This window comes from Pelobates fuscus, chromosome 8, assembly GCF_036172605.1.
Source record: "Pelobates fuscus isolate aPelFus1 chromosome 8, aPelFus1.pri, whole genome shotgun sequence".
Lineage (NCBI taxonomy): Eukaryota > Metazoa > Chordata > Amphibia > Anura > Pelobatidae > Pelobates > Pelobates fuscus.
Window position 1 is genome coordinate 8155921 of NC_086324.1, and position 14430 is coordinate 8170350.

Sequence of the window (14430 nt, forward strand, 5' to 3'; positions counted from 1 at the left end):
CAGGAAGGAATCAGGAATTCAGGAGATATACGGCAGGAAGGAACCTGGAATTCATGGGCTATATGGCAGGAAGGAACCAGGAATTAAGGGGATATACGGCAGGAAGGAACCAGGAATTCAGGGGTTATACAGCAGGAAGGAACCAGGAATTCAGGGGAAATACTGCAGGAAGGAATCTGGGATTTCTAAAATATAATTCCCTGCTGTATCCTGGGTGTAGGGATATGGGTGTTATTATAGATCATTACTACAGTGTTAAAGTGATTGCTATTTGTTGTGGTGTATCTTTTTAAACTTAGGAAGTCTTGTTGCTGGACAGTCCTATTGATGGATAGTCTTGTTGTTGGAAAGTCTTGTTGCTGCACAGTCTTGTTGCTGGATAGTCTTGTTGCTGGATAGTCTTGTTGATGGATAGTCTTGTTGATGGATAGTCTTGGTGCTGGTTAGTCTTGGTGCTGGATAGTCTTGTTGATGGATAGTCTTGTTGCTGGATAGTCTTGTTGCTGGATAGTCTTGTTGCTGGATAGTCTTGTTGCTGGATAGTCTTGTTGCTGGTTAGTCTTGGTGCTGGTTAGTCTTGGTGCTGGATAGTTTTATAGTTGGAGAGTCTAATAGCTGGATAGTCTTGGTGCTGGATAGTCTTGTTGATGGATAGTCTTGGTGCTGGATAGTCTTGGTGCTGGTTAGTCTTGTTGCTGGATAGTCTTGGTGCAGGTTAGTCTTGGTGCTGGTTAGTCTTGGTGCTGGTTAGTCTTGGTGCTGGTTAGTCTTGGTGCTGGATAGTTTTATAGTTGGAGAGTCTAATAGCTGGATAGTCTTGGTGCTGGATAGTCTTGTTGATGGATAGTCTTGGTGCTGGATAGTCTTGGTGCTGGTTAGTCTTGTTGCTGGATAGTCTTGGTGCTGGTTAGTCTTGGTGCTGGTTAGCCTTGGTGCTGGTTAGTCTTGGTGCTGGTTAGTCTTGTTGCTGGATAGTCTTGTTGCTGGATAGTCTTGTGCTGGATAGTCTTGGTGCTAGTTAGTCTTGTTGCTGGATAGTTTTATAGTTGGAGAGTCTAATTGCTGGATAGTCTTGGTGCTGGATAGACTTGTTGCTGGATAGACTTGTTGCTGGTTAGTCTTGGTGCTGGTTAGTCTTGGTGCTGGTTAGTCTTGTTGCTGGATAGTTTTATAGTTGGAGAGTCTAATTGCTGGATAGTCTAATTGCTGGATAGTCTTGGTGCTGGTTAGTCTTGGTGCTGGATAGACTTGTTGCTGGATAGTCTTGTTGCTGGATAGTTTTATAGTTGGAGAGTCTAATTGCTGGATAGTCTTGTTGCTGGATAGACTTGTTGCTGGTTAGTCTTGTTGCTGGTTAGTCTCGGTGCTGGTTAGTATTGTTGCTGGATAGTTTTATAGTTGGAGAGTCTAATTGCTGGATACTCTTGGTGCTGGTTAGTCTTTTTGCTGGATATTTGTGAAGTAAACCGCATGTCTCGTTCTGCTGTTCCCATTCCATGTAGCTGGGGCTTTGAGAACTAATTCCTTAAATTGGGTGTTGTTAACCACTCTGTTACTGGTGGATTGTCACTTCCCGGAAAATGACAAGTCTACTCCCCCAGATTAGCATTACAAAAAGGCTGGTGACATTTCTATTGTGTTGAATTCAGAGATCCAGCGGTTCTGGAGAAAAGCCTGAGGGCAGTAAAGAAATTACGTTCTATTCACTTCTCCTGGCATTCCCATCCCCTGAACCTGCACTTTCCATGGAGCCTGAGTCACAGGACGCCTCGTTAGCATGTACTCCGATAAGTCAGTCCCGATCGTCCTGTGCGAGAGCTTCGCTAAGAATAGTTTAATGTTTCTCTGTGTTCCCAAACCATAGCGGAGCCAGCAAGCTACCTCTCAGAGATGCAGAGTACTAAAGAGGCAGATTTAACTCTTGTAGCGTCCTTGACATAGTATTTTCCAGCAATGCCACTTTTCTGTTTTTTTGGACACTGCAACTCCTAATAAATTCAGCCAGCATGACTGCAAGATCTTGGTTTCACTGTTGAAGATTTTTTAGATGAGTATTGGAAGTGGTCACTGGAAACGTTGAACTGGAAAAGGTAAAGTGTTTGTAACATATTCAGTGTCCCTTATTTTGTGTAGACTCCCAAGTGTAAGTTCCGTAAGCTTTAAAATGCTAGATATATTATATCTCATTGTGAGTTTTACGTTTCTCCTGTCCTCCATAGACAAATTGGCTTTACTAATGAGCCTCCAGCTTTGTTACAGGATTTACGGTATGTTTTAGGTGGTGATGATACATTCTGGAGAATTGAAAACCAAATTGCAGTATTAAGGCCGAAACGGCTGAACTGATTTGTAGTTTGGCTCAGTTGTATCACATCTTTGTATTTTAGGCCAAACTTTGCAATCTGTTTCTCATACCACAATCACTGTTTAATACAAACAGACAAAAAAAATGCCTGACAGTGGAATCCTTCATTCTAGTTATACACATACATTTATAAAATAATTATTCTGTGCAATATTCTGCAAGTTGTGTTGGCTAAACATCTAATATCACTTTTTATTTTTAGTTTAAAGTTGACATATCTCTGCTTTGTTGGCATTTAGGTAAAGGGTTTTGAAAGCGGTTCAAAGAGAAATTTTGGGGGAAATTGGATCAATGAACTGGAACTATTCTTTAGTTTCCATGGTTACTGCTCACATTTCACACTCTCTCTCAGAATAGCTTTTTTTAAATACCCAGAATGGTGACCGCCATGAGCGGGAACCGCCGTCCACTCAACACAAGGTCTGTCTAGCACATGACAGCACAAATCGTCGGGTTGAATGCCACATTATGGTGCCCATTTAGTCAGTATAATGCTTAAACTGTAGTAGTAGAGTAATTTACGTTTAAATACGCTGATAAATATTCCAGCTTTTTGTCTAGAACCTATATCAGTATAGTCTTCACTTCCTTCTATGTCTCCATGTCCAACTTGTTGCAGCTATTTGTTTGTTAGTCCGCCGATTGTACAGCGCTGCAGAATACGTTGGTGCTTTATTAATAACAATAATAACAGGAGCATAACAAATAACCTATAATAGAGAGACAGATACACACAGCCTAAATGTGTTAACATTGCTTTCCATACTTTGTATAACAATGTGTCACAGTTATACCTGACGCTGTTTACGGGATCACACTTTTTGCACATGGATTTATCATACTCTGGTATCGGCTCTCCTGCGCACTGTGAATGGGATCGCGCTGAGGGAGCCCCAGGTGAAATGAGTTTGTATCAGGTCAGCATAATAAAATGACGTTCTGGAAACACTTCCTATAAATTCCCTGTGCTAGCCATTTCCATGAACTCACAGCGCTGTGCTTCTTATCCACGCTCTGCGGTTTGGAACATGCCGCAGTGTAGCTGGTGTTTCGGAGAGTATCAGCTCTGGCATTTGACGAGGGCTCCTGGGTATTTTGGCCTCTGCTAACGTCGTACTTTAATCCCTGACTGTGATCGCTTTCAGTCAAAGCTTTAGAAACCCACACATTGTGTCTTACAGTCATGTTAACCCTTCGTCGGCATGCTGAAGGAGTTATTATTTGCAAGTTGTGCTAGTATTACCATTTGCCATTTTTCATACATTTCTGGTGCGCATTTTTAGTGTTTTTGGATTTAGGTCTGCTTTAGGGATTGAATGGAGCTTCACATCAAATGTTATAGGAACCAGGAAAGAATCAGCGACACAATTAATAAATTTAATTGTTAGGCTTCCTTACTGAGAGTATTATTATTATTATTGCCATTTATATAGCGCCAACAGATTCCGTAGCGCTTTACAATATTATAAGAGGGGGGATTTGACAATACAAACAATTACAATTACAAAAATCTTACAGGAACGATAGGTTGAAGAGGACCCTGCTCAAACCAGCTTACAGTCTATAGGATTGAGAGTGACAGTCCAACCCACGAACGTCCTGCTAGGAGCCACAAACCTCTCACTATCGCTATGTCCCCTAAACACCAAGTCACCTCAGCTGACCTACCGGATTGTGTGACTGTAACGGTACTGCGCTCCTATCAATGCAGAAGGCATAAAACTCTGAGCACTTCATATTCCACCATCATATCATATATACAGACTGCATGCCAGCGTGATTGCCCACTTTCGCTTTCTGTCATTCATTGAATAAAGGGTAAATGGCGTATAACGCGTTTTGCTGTATTTGCATACCTGGTGTGGTATGTATGCATTGCCGCAGGGGAATCTGCACACACTGTCCGTGACAGTTTAACTCTTCCCTTGCTAGGTAACCGGTGTGAGTAGTATCAGTTCTGATTGCTAGAATGCTTCCCTTGTGTACAGGGGCTCTCCGCAGTGGCCCTTTGTGGGTTAGACAATGCAATAAGTCAAACAGGACTACAGAGAACACATCCAGAGGGGAGATTGAAGATGCCTGGAGTACACTTGTGTAAAGCTGAATTGATTGAAATGTAATGGCTATTAGACGCAATGAATGGCAATGATTTTATGGAGTGTCTGGCTCAGCCTTGACATTCACGACCAGAGAAGGACAAAGTGCTTGCAGCTGTACGGCGATTTTTATGGAGCATTTAGTTTGCTCCTTTTCTCTATTTGTGTTCCGTGCTCTTACAGTCTCAGCGATACTGCTCGTAATGCTATTGATGTCCTGCTTGTTGTCCCTGTACACAAAGACAAACATGATACTGCCGTTTGATTAAAGATCGTGGAACTGTAGTTCACAAACACCAGGGTTGGTACAGTTATCCGTAGCTGCTCTAGGTGGCTCCAGGAGCCATAATTCCTATAACAGGAATTATTAGATACATCTAGGTGTATCAGAGGTGCCTTTACTAATGTGGCCCGGTCCTTTTTTTATTATCCAAAATCCTTTCTAGTTTGGTCTTTTTAATGTTATTGATTGAAGACAGTAGTCCTTTGCTTGGGAAACGTGTGTGGAACTTACTGGTTGAAGGAGGAGGTGGACAGCAAGAGCTGCTAAGTTGGCATGGTAATAAGTCTTTTAAAATGTCCTTTACAATGAATGATTAGGTTGAGCCTCGCCATCTTCAATGGCTTTCTTTCATTAAGAGCTAAATTTAGGAGCTTTTAGAGTCTCCCAGGGTCATGTGAGTGGTGGGTGTTTGGGGTCAAAGGCTAATGTTCATGACATCATATCGTTTTTAAATTCACATTTGGAGACGAGACGCAGACCCCATGATTCATTTTAAAAACTGAGAAACTAACTGGCATTTCACATCACTTTTTATGTCCCGGATGTAGCCAGCCTTTGAAAGAATGAGCATTATTCATCATTTTATTCCTCAAATAAACACATTTTAAGTGTCTACATTTGTTACACTGTGTCTGGAATCCATTGAAGGTTCTGTTACAATGGGTTGAAGTAGATTAAAGGGTAAAGTTTTCTGTATACATATCTTAGAATGGGATGGTGATCCAAAACATTGGGATAATTCTGGGAGGACTTGGAGGCACTCTCTACCTGCATTTTAAGGAAATTTATAAATCAGACCAAAGTAGGAAAACAAAAAAACTGTTTTATTCCTGTCCAGCCCTTTTATCTAGATAGTAAAAAAGGCTCCAGATGTGGCATAAAATGCAGCTTTTAATTTATACCCACAAACAATGAAGTATTTGTATGTAGAAAAGTGCACAGATATAATATAATAATATGGTATAGCCATTCTGGTTTGAAATGGATCCCAGCAAGCGTTTAGTAATCTCACATATTAAATCCCTGCAGATGTGCGCTGCGTTCATTTAAACGTTTTCCTTTCTCAGACAGAGGTAGGGAGAATGGCCCCAGTGGGGGGCTATATACTTAAATGCTAGTGGGAGTGACGTGAGTTCCCGCATGCAAAATGTAGGATTAGATAGTTGGGGGATAAAATGTCAGACTTGGCTGTTTTGCCAAAAAGTTGGATGTTTATTTAGAATTGCCAACAATTTACACTTTAGTAAGTAACACAGACAGTGACTTTCCCAGAGGGCAGATATAAGGAACAAAATATAATTGTCATTGGCAAATGTCCAACCAAAACATAAAGTGCGCTTGTGCCTTTAAAATCGGACATTTTAAATATAAATGTTTTTAAAATATCACAAACTGTTAAAAAGCAGCAAACAGTGCTTATTAATTATTGTGCAAATAACACTTAAAATTATGCTTCAATTAAAGTGCAATTTCAAATTTGTGTATATGTGCAAAAAACATAAATACTGCATCCCACATGGGCATATCAGTAAATACATTACATTCCTAGTAAAACACCTGATAAAATCCCTAATTAAAAATTCATACTTTGTTTTGAATTTATTTGGTTGCTTGGAAAATGTCAATTTTTATATACTTGAATTTGAGAAGCAGCCCCTGATATTGTGTTACTATGTATTTATTATCCTTAGGTGCATAGAAAGCTGCCCACATTCAAATAATTCTAACTTTTATTCTCGTTGAATATTAATATCCGTGGTAGGTCACGGACACGTGGAAGGGTCATCCACCTCGTGACATCCAGGGGAGCATTTATGTTTTATAAAATAAATATTAAACATTTGCAGAGTGTAATATCAGAATAGCAGGGCCCTGGGCAGATATTTAGGGCTGGCCCCACCACCCTTACTGAACACCATCCCATGTTTGGAGACCGTCATTTCTTCTGTATTTACTTATGTGAACAATGGCTGTTGTTTTTTCCTCCACAGATCATATGTAAACTGAGATTAATTGCATTATATTCTGAATGTTCTGTGGTTTCCAAGTTCAAATAGCTGTGATTGCTTATGAAATGAAAAGCAGATAAAGAGAGCTGTGTGCCAGTCCCCCGTCTCCTCTCTAATTCACTGCGAGTTGTGAGTCAACCCATTTAAACCACATGTAATGCGTCCTGCAAGTTACAGTATCACAACCGGCTACAGTTTATTGAAATGGATGAAACTGGATAGGATTTTTATTCCATTTATATTACGTTGTTCCTGCTGCAGAGACGGCTACGTCCCTGTTCTGGGGCTTTTAACAATGCAACCTTGTAAATTCCAGTGCCTCTTGCTTCCTATTGGCTGAGCTGGCAGCCGTGGACAGGTAAAGCTGCAGCAAGTACAATTTCCCAGAGAAAACATTTATAACTTTTTATTTTGTTCGATATGCCAGAAAAATATTATTATCTAAAGGCAGGAAACTGTCCCACTTCTGGAAATGACACCACTGACTTAACGTTAAAAATCACCTATTACTTGTGTTAACCTTTTTTACATGAGATTCTTTATTTTCTATTCAATACATTCTAATGATTAGCAAATTACATCAGAATCCAGTTGAGGCCTGGGCAGCCATAAACACAGTTGTTGGAATTTTTACTTTGATTTAATGTTTCAGACCTCACAAACACATTTGTTAAAGGGACGCTGTAGGGACTGTAACTTCTTCATCTCATTGAAGTGGTTATAGTGTCTGCAGTTCCCTGACGCTGTCTTTCTATTCAGTGTTAATCCGATTTTAATGGTAAACGAGAGTCCCCAGCAGCCCATTACCTCTGTGCTGTATGGACTAATGAGAACGCATTAATCTGCGTAATTGGCTGGGAGTGTCAGCTGACTGCTTTCAGCCTATCATAGTGCCCAGTGCACGTATAAATTAGTGTTAACCCCTTAAGGACCAAACCTCTGGAATAAAAGGGAATGATGACATGTCACATGTCATGTGTTCTTAAGGGGTTAAACTGCTTAAAATTGTTTAATTTGAGATGAAATAGTTATAGTGCCTACAGTGTCCATTTAAATATAGGGAATAAATAAATATCATATTAAAAAATATTGGGAAGGGACAGTCCCTCCTTAAAATTGCTGTGTTTATGTTAGAACAGGTATAATAAATTAAGTGCGTGTAGTTTTTACGAGCCATGCCTGGAAACACTCTGACGCCTTTCCGTTAAAGAAGCAAAAGTAAAAAAAAAAATGCATGCACCATGACAACTTTGCATTAATGTATAGGGCTTAGTGCAAACAGCACCTGGCACCCTGTTGAGAGTGTTTTACAATTTCACCAATTTATAAAAATCTCAAAGCTATAAACCTGCCCCCCATGATCAGTGACGTCAAATGAAGAATTGTATCCACTCTTTTGCCAAAATCTATCCCATTTATGTGTAAAACCACTAATGTGGTTTGTTTGTATTAAAGGTTACTGTCTCTTTAAAGCCCCATTCTCATTCATTGAGAGGTAAGCAAGATATTTTTAAAGGAGGATAAAGTTGCTGATTGTTAATATAAAGCACAAAATGCTTCCCGAGCCAGATCAGTCACTATGGTTCCAGAGATATTTTCTTTTTCCTTTTCAGTACCCCCTGGTGAGTAAAGCACGATAGGGTTTTTTTTTTTTTTTTTTTAAGAATAGCTTTGAGATGTTCACCTTTTCTCCTGGTTTATGGCCAGACTGTTAGTGTCCCTTTAAACATTAATCATTAGAATAAACCTGTCTGATTCCTATTCAGACCGGCATCCAATACCGCTTAACATGTTTCCCATAACACGCTCCTTGGCTTGGGTGCGTAAAACACGTTTCCCTGCATGCACCACACCGCTTTTTTAATTGGCTACTCATTCTGGATACATTTTATAATTTGTTTTAGAATTGGATGGCTTACATATGTGACCTGGTTGCCCCTAGGGCAGAGTTGCAGCGAGGATCACCCAATTAATTACAGTAGATTGATTACTGTTTTAATTAGCTTGAGTATCAACTTACTTAAAACAGCGCACATACGTTTAGTAGTAATAAGACTTTTATCGACTGCATGCAAGTCTAATATCCCTTGTTTTTAGTTATTGACATGCAGTGCAAAATAAAAGTTAGCGCGTTTTGTGTGGGAATGGCTTCATTCTGGGGCAAAATTATAAAAAAAAAAACCTGATGACATTTGACAGTGGAGAGCTAGTGTTGCGCTTTTTAGGAATTTCTGGGACATTGTGAGATTTAGCTGTGACTGATCCTGCAATTAGTTATCGAGCAGGTACTTCGCCAACTGTCCCATGGTCCAGTGCCATTTGAACAGCCATGTTTCATCAGCTTGTGAGTAGTCCCAAAAACCGTGTGCAAGGAAGTGATAGAACATAGATCACAGGACACTGCGGATAATTTGTAACGTTATACGTGCTCCTCCATGTTCCGCGCAAATACTGCTTTATCCCTTCCAGAATCTCACTTAGAAAATAATAATCTAAACAAATCATTTTTGTTGCCTTCTAGTTTTCCTATAGAATCGTTCAGATATCACTGAGCAGCTGCTAGACTTGTTTAATATTATTTTCAATCAAAACACAAATGGTGCAGCACAGTGAACTCAGAATAGGTTTACGTGGCCTGATGCCAACTTTGAAATCAAAAGGGAACAAGCCAAAACGGAGCCATAGTTAAATGCCACTCCCCCTGTAATTTCGTTTTTTCCAGTCTCTGGATATTTCCATGATTTTAACACGCCTTCTACGTGTATTTTTTGCACTGCCTGTGCCAAGAGTATGACTATTTGCTCATTCTTCATGAGCCGCATGCAACATTTACCAATTACTTCTACACCCTGGCGGGTACTCCCCTCGGCATTCACACCTACAAACTACATGAACATAATAACCTTCTCACTGCTGGGAGTTGGCAGAGGTTAACGTCACTTCCTAGGTATCACTAAGATCTAGCGGTGTATTTACATAATCAAGAATTACGGAAAATTCTGTAGATTCATTTCTACCTCAGCTGTCGCTGTTTTAGTTGGAAATTTAAATGTAATTGTCATTTTGCACAGTTTTCAGTTCCGTGTATATTCCCCAGGCTGTGGTCAGGGTGATTTTTATACACGCTGCGGCACTTCCTCCTGGAGAGAGACGAAATCACAGAATATAAGGCGCTTCACCCCAAAATAGTCCACGTGCATCGAAATCACTTGATATTACATCCATGAAAATCCCAGCAGCAGTTGGTTTTGTCTTTTTTAATTAAAGATCTTCACCAATTCTGGCTGTTTGCCCATGTGGCTATCTAGCGCCGCCCAGGTTACTGAGTTTGGGAAGGGCTCGTCCTGGTCACTATACAAAATGGCCGCTAAGTCAGAACCTTTTGTCTTGTGTTTGTAGTTTCTGGGTTTATCATAGAATTAGGTGTCTGAATTAAATAAATAGTAATTTAACCATTTAACCTTGTTTTGTTTTGTACTGCCTGCTTTTTCCTGCATCTCATACATAGCATCCAAATTGCAGGACTGTGACACATCTCCTGTACTGTGTGGATTGCAATATGATGGATCACACCCTGAGCTGGACACCTCATTCTGCAGACAGTTGGATTGAAGGACCCTTCCCTTTTATGGTTACGGAGAGTCTCGGCTGATGGGAGAGTGAATGAGTCAGTGACGAGTTGGATACTGTAATCTGTGCTGTTATGAGTTCAGGAGTTCAGCAGGAGAATCTGCACCCCACACAGTCCTGGACTGCCAGCTGTAGGTCTTTAACTTCGCCAAAGACTTGTCACTAAATCCCGTAAACCTCATGAGAGGCTCATGGCCTCTGCTGTCCCAGGGGGCTACATCTCTTCAAACCCCAAAGCTATTGTGATATGAACCATCCACTCAGACCCTTCTTCTAGAGGAAATTGGTGTCTAGATTAACAGGATCTTCTCCAGAATATTTAGGGGGAAAAAAATCTTCAATATATTCAGGGATTCAAGGCATTCTTTCATATGTTGTTCATTTATTTTATGAGTTTTAAGAGTCCTGACTGCCGTGACCAGACGCACACAATCTTTGATTACCGGCATATTTCTTTTTCGTGATTCTGCGATTCTCGCTTGCTAGCCTGAAGCAGGCAATATCTACTGGCATGTTTCAAAATATTTATATTATCCTAACGTAATGCAGTTAAAATATCTATTGTAAAACTGTTTTCAAGATGGTTAGTTCGTAGGATGGTATGGAGTATAGTGAGACAAAGAACAAACCAAATAAAATGTACGTTACTGTAATACAGAGCTCCAAGTTGTGCTGCAGAGCATCGAAAGAGTTTATTATGACATGGTCCCTTTAAGAGTAGCTAGACTGCGTAGTTTTCGTGAGTACGATTGCCCTGATACAGTTTATTGGAGGCTGTTGGGAGGTGTACATGTTTAACACAGCCTCCTCTCCACCCTAGTTATTAAGTATTAAAACATTTAGCCTCTCTATCTACACTGTGTTAGTAAAATCAAATTGTCTGCATATTTATTATTGTCTACAAAATGCTGCAACGTCCTGCATTATTTGTTATTTTTTGGGGGAGTTTTCCAGAAATTGGCACATTCTCTGGTCCCTGCTTTGGAAACTAAGTTTTAGAGGCACAGAGTCCGTTAAGCCATGACTGCTGACCCATTTCTCCTTTTTCCTGTTGTCCCCCCCCCCAATAAGACACCACACATAATTTCTGTGAATAAGTGCAATGGCCACAGCTTTATTAAATTCAACTCCTTTCAAATAACCTGTCAGCTGTTGGGCGGTTAACCAAACAGACAGTTCTCCACCTCTTTTTCCCAAGAGCCTGCCCTCGTTCGGTCTGCCGTCTCCCCAATTCGTCTCTGTGTCTTCCTCCTTTATTCCCAGTTGTGCTGTCCATGGATTCCTAGTTGCGCTGTCTAGGGATCCTTTGGTTTATTTTGATTGGTTTTATGATTTAACCTTTTAGTAGGAGAGTTAGTACGCGTTCACAGTGAGGCGGTGTATGTAAAATGTGTCCTGGGCTAGGTAAGTGGGTCTTCATTTACCAGCCAGAACACTTAATGACAGCGGTATAGTTTTGGATTGCTCCAAAACCTTTCTTGAGTGGTTCCTTCATCCAGGAACATGGTTTTAATTAAACACTATTTTGAATGGAGTAACCTTTCTGGTAAAACATAACTGCGCTAAGGCCAAGTTCTACTTCCAGCCCGATCCTCGTTCAGTGGCGTCACTTCCTGTAGCTGCAGGGGAGGAAATGTCCTGGGGGCAGGGCAGAGAGAGGAATTAGGACTGCATTGATGGGGGAGCTTACCGCCATTTAGCGTCTGTCACCAGCACGCTATGCGTGGTGACAACAAATGCCTTTTATGCACAGAATTCACATGAGCAATCCAGAACGCTCACGCTGAGGTGGTCATGGTGCTTGGAGTAAATAACTGAATCTCTCTGCCAGTTCCACTGGCTTCTTCCTGTCGTGCCCTCTGTGGACATTGTCCTGTAAGTGACTCTATGTCTAAGCTATCTTATTCACGAAAGAGTGAATTGTAGAGAATTACATTTTTAGGCCAACGTGTAAACTGGAAGCATTGTCCGATTTAGCTGTACTTTTTGTTCAGTTATTTTGACTTCAGATTTGAAATAGATTTTGAAGTACTAACAATTCTCACTTTAGTGAATAATGCTTAGACTCTTGGGAAGTTGTAATTCTATCCACACGAGAGCTAGCGAAGCTCACAACGCCATCTTAGACTGTTACCTTATCATCTCATCATTTTAAGGAAAAAATATCCAAACCATTTGCATAGCAGCTTTACATTTTAAATCCACTTTGAGTTCCCTTAGAATTCTCACTTCAGTGAATAACCCTGTTAGTCTGCCTTCTGAAATGTCGTGGGCTCCTTCCAGAATCTAATATCTATTGACTAAGCTCCCAGCATGCTCAGCCAGCAGTCAGTCAGATTTTCTTTTCCATATAATAATTTGTTTAGATCCAGACTTGCATTCTGTGCGCTCTGTCAATCATCGACAATAAATATTTATTGTGCTTTCTCAAAACACAGGAATTTCAAACAAAAGGAAAACGTTTTAAAAGCCTTATTGGGAAGTAAGTGGTGTGAAAATCCTGCCTGCAAGTGGTTTATTTTTCCCCTTTTGTTCTTGTCCTGTAAAGTAATTAGGAGCACATCGTTAGTCAAACAGATAAACCTAATTACTGATAAGGAAGATCTTAATCCAGGGATTCCGTGATGGGACGTTGGGAAGGCTTTTTGGAATAAACGAGCCGCCATTGTTGGTTATCCTTCTTTTATTCACAGGCTGGGATTTTTTTAATACTAAACAAATTAGATGGTGGTGTATTAATTAAAGCTGACACTTACTTTAAGCGTCATCAATAAAACTACAGAGATAAATGGCAGTGAAAGTCCTGGAGTGACTGGGATTAATGAGCGCTGTGCAGTAGGACTGCACTTCTTCTCTCTATCTTTTTACCTCTAATACCGAGTCTTCCATCATACGCTAAATCCTTTAGGGACAGAGCGCCATTTGGTACGTTGGTGGATACGGGGGACATTTAGCTACGCCAAGTAATGAGTAAATATGCCACTTGTAAAGATTTTATGTATATTATTGTACCATGGTTTGTGGATCGCCTATTAACCCTTCTGCTAGCGAGTACTGGCAACCAGCACCTGGTTGTTGTCTTGGAAAATTATAACCGCCGGTGTTTTTTAAACACAATTCTGGATAGACCGTTGTTTGAAACAACAAAAAAAAGAACTGTAAGTATTTTTTACAGAAAAATATATTTTTTCAATTATTTTTTACACATTGCAGAATTATAAAGCAATTGCCTGGCGAGCAGTGATACCACATACACAGACATGCACAGTTACGCCAAATGCCTCTAAGGCAGTGAGTCACGCAATTGACCAATCCAGTTCTACTCTTAGAGAAGACAAGTAATGATTGACACTAGTTATTGCTATTTGCCCCGATAAATAGGACTGAGAAGTAGTGAACCCTCAACAAGGTGCATTTAAGTCCTTAAGACAGCATTGGGCATCAGTACACTTTGAATGATGATTCTCCAAATTAAATATAGACAAAATTAATTCATCTTTCAGGGTTTAGGGTTTAGTGTTAAGTGTGGCTGTTTGACAGCTGGGGGAGAGTGAGGCTAAAAACTTATTGACAAAGGCTAAAAATTATACAGAGGGAGACTGCGGGGCAAGACATGTGCACCATAACTACGTCAGTGAGCTGAAGTGTTGTTTGGTTTGCTTAGAGTGACCTTTTAGTGTTTCAATAATGATTGTGCAGTTGTTTTTTTAAAGGACAATCTTTAAAAATACATTTTTTATCCATGGATATATATTTTAGCTATGCTGATAACAGTAAAGGTACAGTTTGCTTAACCCATTCAGTGACATTGGATTCAGTCCAGCATTGGATTGAATTGATATGTTAGCACACACGTTTTAAGCCATGTGTCTCTTGCCAAATGGCTTGTGCGCTGTGCCTCTGAAGTGGGAGACAGGAGGTGACACTTTGTCCTTTTAGGAAATTCCAGGACCTCGATCCCTGCTGAGAGCTGGACTCCAATCATTATGACTTCCTCAGGAGTAAAGTGTCACCCTGACAGCTGGTGCTACGCGTGGCTATTAACCC

At 40.3% G+C, this 14430-nt stretch overlaps 1 protein-coding gene across 1 annotated transcript in view; it reads left to right on the forward strand.

Moving 5' to 3' along the window:
* The first annotated feature begins 1951 nt into the window (after positions 1–1951).
* The window catches only part of GLI2 (GLI family zinc finger 2), a 96067-nt gene continuing 83588 nt past the window's right edge, over positions 1952–14430 (forward strand). Inside the window, exon 1 of the mRNA XM_063429202.1 lies at positions 1952–2090. The gene's annotated coding sequence lies outside the window, so the exon portion shown is untranslated. The remainder of the gene's footprint in view (positions 2091–14430) is intronic.